Source organism: Staurois parvus, unplaced genomic scaffold, assembly GCF_062004578.1.
Source record: "Staurois parvus isolate SC_StPar_1 unplaced genomic scaffold, SC_StPar_1.0 ptg000222l, whole genome shotgun sequence".
Classification (NCBI taxonomy): domain Eukaryota; kingdom Metazoa; phylum Chordata; class Amphibia; order Anura; family Ranidae; genus Staurois; species Staurois parvus.
Genome location: NW_028318018.1, coordinates 1,293,454 through 1,301,146, shown reverse-complemented (window position 1 = coordinate 1,301,146; position 7,693 = coordinate 1,293,454).

The following is a 7,693-nucleotide window of genomic DNA, read 5'->3' as shown; positions in this document are numbered from 1 at the left end:
TCCCACCAGGGAGGATAAGGGTGATGTGTCCACCACATGCGGTGAGATAAGAGCTAGTCATATGTTATTGAAGGGCCCACAGATCTTCAACCACACTAATTTCATGTGTGAGCTGACTGAATCTGATGGGAGATATTATGCCACAGTACAGGTGCAGGATGCCAGTGATCTTTCTATTGTCGGCCTAATAGACACTGGATCCCAAGCAACCATCATGTCACAGGAACATTTTGACAAAGTGGCTAATGTCATGCCCACCAAGCCGAGACTTAAAAGCTTTGACAGCTCATTAATTGGTGTAGGTGGAGACCCTTTACAAGTCATGGGTACCGCCTGGCTTAAACTGAAACTGGGTAATAAGGAACTGAGACACCCCATCATCATTGCCAGCATATCCCAGCACCACATGATAATTGGGATGGACTTCCTAAAAAGGCTGAACACAATAGTTGACTGTGTGAACCAAGTACTATGGTCACAGGTAAATACCCCGATTAAATATGGGAAACTTAAAACTCCCCATTCCCGACAACACTGCCACCTGGTGGAAGAAAGGCCTGGATCAATAGAAATCCATTTCAGGAACAGTCAACTTCCTGATGTAACGGTTATCAAACCTGATGACCATAACCCTATCAGAAGAGATGAGGAACACATTTTTAGAATTCCCCAAGATAAAATAAAAGATATTTCCCTCCAAGATGACATCCTTACGATATATTTTCATCAGGAGGATAAACCAAGAAAAGGGGGAGATCACACCCAATTCTTGACAGGTATTGAAAGGGTTAACAGCGACTTGTTTATCCCCATCCGGATAAATGGTCTTAATAGGTCAAAATATGCCAAACTAGATTTGAGACAGGAACACAGCTTTGTAAGCCATGGGTTGATAAAACACCTGACCGAAATGGAAATGATCCGTTTCTCCACACCTCAGCGTCATTGGATTTCAGACTCCCTTGATGACTCTGATGATCACAATTCAATGGCTAGGTGTCTCTTAAACGTCACTGTAGGAAACAAAACAGCCACCCATGTGTTCCTAGTCTTGGATAATCCCCAAACTAAAATTTATTTTGGCAACGATGTATTACATCGCTTTGCAATGCAAGTCGACCTAATTAATGACTGTTTATGGAGTCGACTAAAGGGGGACCCCGAAAAATACCAAAATCTGGACTTAGCTTTAAAATCCCAGCAACAGATGCCTTATGCTGTTGAAGTCCAGGTAGCCCAGAAGATTACAATTCCTAAGGGCATAAATAATTTCATACTCCCCATCCAAGTTAAAAAGGGACATAGACTGAAGGGGTCAGATGCATTAGTATGCCTCTCCCATAAAATGCAGGGGGAAGGACTGAACATTACACACACGCCCCTAGTCAACACACATCAATCCCCGATGTACATTTACATACATAATCTGTCCAATCAGGACATCGTCTTACCCAAAGAGACCCTTATTGGTCTAGCGGTAGAGACTGAATATTATACCTTTGGGGTCACTAACCAGGTGATTGGACTCCTCCCCGATGAATATTTGTCGGAGGAACAATTAATTGAACAAACATTCCATTCATTACCAGAGGGTATTTTCACCATAGAGTCCATTTATCCATTCGATTCTAAAGATGGCACCTGTCGAATCGAAGAGACATCAATTGTCTTTGATCACCCAATCAAAGAACAAGAGTACCCCAAAGAACCTGGATGGCAGGAGAACACACACACACATCACATACCCAATGACCTCACCACAAAACTTGAAGAGGCATATGAGATAGGTCAGCCGGAAAGCTTTCCTGGATTCAAGGAGTTAGTTGAAGAGATGGTGGCCCTCGCCGATGCGTGTTCCAATGATCTCGCCCGACAATTGCTCCGAGAGCTTCTCCTTGAATTCCAAGAGATCTTTGCCAAGGATTCTTACGATTGTGGGACTACTGACCTACACATCGCTAGGATCCAAACAGATCCAGATGCCCCACCAGTATTCGTAAGACAGTATAGGTTGCCATTAGCTTCCTATGAATCTCTAGCTGAGATTATCAGGAAGTTACATGACAGGGGTATAATTAGGCCCATCCACAGCTCCTATAACCACCCGATCCTGGGTATCTTAAAACCCAATGGACAATGGCGGTTGTGCGCTGACCTCCGTCAGCTGAACAAACGTGTGTACATGTCAGGATGGCCTGTCCCATACATAGACCAATGTCTCGCCCAGCTCCAAGGATCCCAAGTTTTTACAGCCTTGGATTGTGCACAGGGGTATTGGACCATTAAGGTGAGTGAGGAAGACCAATACAAACTGGCTTTCAGTTTTGGGAATCGACAATATTGTTGGGTGAGAATGCCTTTCGGATTCATAAATTCCAGACATGAATTTGCTGTGTTCATGCACAAGGCCATGCCAGGCGCCTTCGAAAGGGGGACGTTGGCATATGTGGACGATATCCTGATCAAAAGTACGGATATGGCCAAACACATTACAGAACTTTGGCATGTTCTGGGCCAATTAAAAGCAGCAGGAGTTAAACTGTCCTTACAAAAAGCCCAGTGGTGTCGCACGAAGGTAAACTTCCTAGGCCATGAAGTTACTGCTGAAGGTTTGAACCCACAAAAGAAGAAAGTTGAGGCGGTTCTGAACTGTAAAGTCCCTACTAACCTTAAAGAATTGAGATCATTCCTAGGTATGGTAAACTACTCGCGTAAATTTATTGATAATTACGCCGAGATAAGCAAGCCGTTGCTTCACCTACTGAAGAAGGATGTCGGATGGTCGTGGGGTAAGAAACAGGAGGACGCCATGAAGGAGTTAAAGGAACGTCTCACACAAGCCCCGTGTCTAGGATATCCCGAAGGGGGTAAAAATTTCTATCTAGAGACAGGGTTTACGCAGGTAAGTATGAGTTCCGTTCTTTACCAGAAACGTGATGATGTCAGTAAGGTGATTGCCTATGCCAGTAAAACTTTGTCCCCGGTTGAAGTAAAGTTCAGTGACTGTGAAAAAGCTCTATTGTCCACCGTGTGGGCATTACAGAATTTCCGCAGTTACATTCAGGGAGAGAGAATCATTGTTGAAACGGCACACCAGCCTTTACAGTATTTAAAGAGTGAACGTATCAAGGGAGGAAATGTGTCTAATAGCCGCATCACTGCTTGGACTTTGTCTTTGCAAGGGTGGCCTCTTGAAATTCGGTACAAACAGAACAAGGAAAGTCCAGTAGCCCAGGGCCTAGCCGAGCTCCATGATTGTTCCGCAACTACGCCTGCTATGGAGGCCCCGGACACTGACTTTCTGGAAGAACAACTGTTCTCTCCCTACAAGGTTTACGATGAAGAATACTGTAAACAGCTGCCGTGTGTATATGTGGATGGTTGTGCTTTTCATCACAAGGATGGGGAACAGCTCCAACTAGTGGCAGGTATTGGAATCGTTTGGACCCAAGGTGTCACCCCAATTTCTGTGGGATACAAACTTGGACCAAAAAGCAGTCAAGTTGCTGAACTTACGGCAATCCTTAGAGCAGTTGAGATGGCTATAGAGTTCAACATTAAAGAGTGTGCCATCATAACCGATTCCAATTATGTCAGGAATAGTTTTGTGGAGTATTTCCCTAGGTGGAAGCGAAACAACATGAACAAGAGTAATCACAAACCCGTGAAACATGGTAAGCTCTTTTGTCACATCGATGAACTGGTAAGGTCCAATGATATCACCCTGCACTTCAAGAAGACCAAAGGCTCTAGGTGCCGAGAAAGAAGGGAACGATCTGGCCGATTCTCTAGCCAAGGAAGGGGCAATCACCGGTGAATTGTTAGACATTGATCAATTTTTAGGTACCGTACAGGTTGAAGCTGTCACCAGGCAACAGGCCAGAACAGCTGGTGGAGTCACGATTCTCCTAGTGAGGATTTAATAACTGCCCAAAAAGAAGACCCAATAATTGGCTTGTTTTATAGTCATATAGAAGATCCCGACCAAAATCCCATAAATAAGGAAGTATGTAGTGGGAAGGAGGATTTACGTATCTTAATGAAATCCAAATCCCAATTCTCTTTATACCAGGGATTGTTGATACGAACCTCAAAGGGTGGCGTACAACAATGGGTCGTCCCACTTAAATTTAGAGGTTTGATGCTACAGCATGCCCATGATGCTCCCACTTCCGGTCATCGTGGAGAGAAGATCACGTATGAGATCCTGCGGGATTATGCCTACTGGCCTCATATGTTACGTGATGTGAAGGAGTACTGCCAAGGTTGCCTAATATGTCCCCAATTTCAACCTACCAAGCCAACTCACAGAGCACCTCTCCAGAAAAGGGGGATATGTATGCCTTGGTCAGACCTTCAAATGGATTTTATTGGGCCCGTAACAAAATCTTCACGAGGAAATCGGTATATGTTAACAGTTACATGTTTATTCACCAAGTATGTCGAGTGTATACCAGCACCAAATAATAGCTCCGAGACATGTGCTGCATTGCTAATAAATCATGTATTTTCTCGTTTTGGTTTACCACAGAGGATAGAGTCTGATAGAGGATCGCACTTCACTAGCGAAGTGATGGCCAAATTGTGGAAAATTTTGGGGGTTAAAAGGAAATTACATATCGCCTATCGGCCAGCCTCTAGTGGTGGTGTAGAACGATACAATCAGACCATCGTTAACGTCCTTAAGAAATTTGTTAAGGAAACAGGCAAAGATTGGGATGTCAAACTCCCGCTGGTCCTGATGGCGTTGAGGGCTACTCCGAATACAGTTACAAAAATGTCATCTTTTGAACTGATGACAGGTAGACGGATGGTACTGCCCCAGCACTTATTGTATCGCACTACAGATCAAAATTTGATCAACGCTACCACCACACACCAGTACATAGAGGATTTACGTAAACATCTGCAATATGCTTTTGCCTTTGCCCAGCGAAATTTGGAAAGAGCTGCAACTAGTGCTAAGACATACTATGATCTCAAAACCTCCAAGAAGGAATATGAGATTGGTGACAAAGTTTATCTATACAGCTTTGCAAGAGACCAGATTAAGGAACGGAAATTCCTTCCATCTTGGAAAGGTCCGTTCTCTATCATTGATAAAATCTCTCCGGTCGCATATAAATTGCAGGTTACCCGGTATGGTGAAATCAGTGATAGATGGGTGCACATCAACCAATTACGTGCTTGCCATCCAAAGTCTCAATTGCAGTTGTTGGAAGACTAACCCACCAGTTCCTATCTGGAGATATTGAGATCATTCTTAAATTTCCTTTGAACATATAATTCATCTTCTTCCTTACAGGATCCAGTAATATAAGTTTGTATATATCCAATACTTAAACTATTCATTTTAATAATTTAGAAAGGAAGGCCCAGACAATGACTAGACCGGCGATCGGAGGTGTCAATGACCAGACCCTAGAAGGAAGCTATAATGTCCTGTGGGAAAGACCAGATGCCAGAGATCGATCCGGAGACGATAACCTGATGTCCCAGGCCACCAAGGGCCAGTCCAGAGGAAAAGACCCGCCTAGGAGACCGTCTAAGAGACCTGTCATGCGGAGGACCCATGGACCCCAAGGTGGATATGCCAGGCCAGGCCGGCCTCATCACAAGACCAGGATCGTCATCAGGAGTGTCCATCTAAAGATGCCGAGTCAAGTTGAGGACCAACCAGCATCACCGCTGCCATTTTATTATTAAAAAAAAAAAAAAAATTTTTTTTTTTTTTTGAATTTCATTCACTTCACCGGAGAAGACGAACGATCACTCTAGCCAAAAGTCCCACTCATGTTTTGCGACACAGACACCCATCTACACGTGCCTGTACCCCAAAAAAAGGGGGATTTGTTGTGGACCTTTTGAATTATGTCTCAAAAACATGACTTTATCAAGACATAACATTATATGACAAGCAGCTCAGTATAGCCGGATGCTAAGAGTTAATTTTGTCTTGGTTGAACCCTCGAAGGATTCTAGTTAAGAAATGGATAGAATGGGGGAAGTGAGACTTTTCCAAAACAATAAGACTGTTTGGACTGTCAACAAGTACTATTTGTATATTGAGGTTGAGAAGAATGCATACACAAAAAGTCAAACAGATAGCCAGATAGGACTTCGACTTTCAAACATTTTAACAATAATGAGACGGGAACTCAACTGGTTGAAAGTTTACCCAAACCTTGTAGAGTGTGATAAACCAACAGACCTCTGAAACTATCACAATATACTATTGTCCACCAAGGGTGAAAGTATTAATAGTTGTTTACTGTGACTCCAATACAAGAGCCAGGCAAACAGAGAGTTTTTCCCTACACATAGAAAATGTTGGTTCTAAAACAAAGAAGTTAAATTCAGGACATTTAAGACTAAAAATTGAATGTATCTAACTACAAAAACATAGTATCTAGAGATGTTATAAAGAATAGGTTTCACACACCACCAAATATTCAGCAATGGGAACTATATATCACTAACTTGAGTATTGAGATGATGGAAAGTAAGATGTATTATAAACTAGCATTAGTTACATGTCTTATCAGGAAACAGACAGGATGGTATTTCAAGAAGGAATAACTGAATATACACCTATATTCCATGGTCCCTATTTAGAATATTATAGGTATGATCACTCATATATCTGGAAAGACGTATATTTAATCCCTGTAATTACCTTAAGATTCCACCCGAGGTATGAGTCATCTCAAATACTCAAATTGTTCTATGATACATGACCGCCACCTGGCGGGCAGGTGAGAAATAGCTTATGTACACACATTTCTCAACTAGCCAATCAGGAAGCCTGGTGGGAAGGTATCTTAGAACAATGGATTAGTTGGTATAAAAGCCCTTGTACCTTTAAGAAAAGGACTCTCATCAAAAGAAAACTGATCAAAAGAAAGAAAACCTGACTGAAGAAAGACCTGATTCTGAAGACATCTGAAGAGACCTCTCTATAACCCCTCTTCCATCCTTTTAAACTTCCAAACGTTACTAAATTGCTAAACCTCTGTCCTTCTAACTTCCTACATTCTCCCACACTATTGAACTCTATCTCACTTTCCCCTGTGGTCATCATTCTGAAGGCGTTCCATTGCCAGCTAAATCCACAGGAGAGTTTCCTAGTCTGAATGCCGGGTGTGGTGAGACTGTTTATTTGACTTTGCATTACCTATTTTCTCTGTTGTGTGGAATCATAGAATTACCTTAGTGTATCACAACAATATTGGGTAGTTCGATATATATGTAGAGAGATCCTGTTTTACTGTTAAAAATTGTTTGGTGCCATATTATAAATTTTTTTTCCAGATTTCATAATTTATTAAATATTAATAATCAGAGTATAATTTATCAAGGAATAGCTTCTTACAATCCTATGGCCACGGCTTGTGAGAATATAACCTTTGAGATACTCGAAATTATTAGTTATTAATAAATTTAATTTTTGATCAGATCATTTAGAAATTGTGATATTGATTTAATTATTTGGAAACATTAGTATTGTGTCTTACATTGGTAGGGTATATCTTTGATTGTGTGTATCAATATTCATTCATCACCAGTCTTTTGCGTTTTGTGTTAATATATATATAATTTTTGTACATAAATAAATTCTTATATTTATCTATTATAAGGCAAATTTTGTGTGTATGGTACGAAATCATACTGGCTAAAAGAATTCAAGGTATAA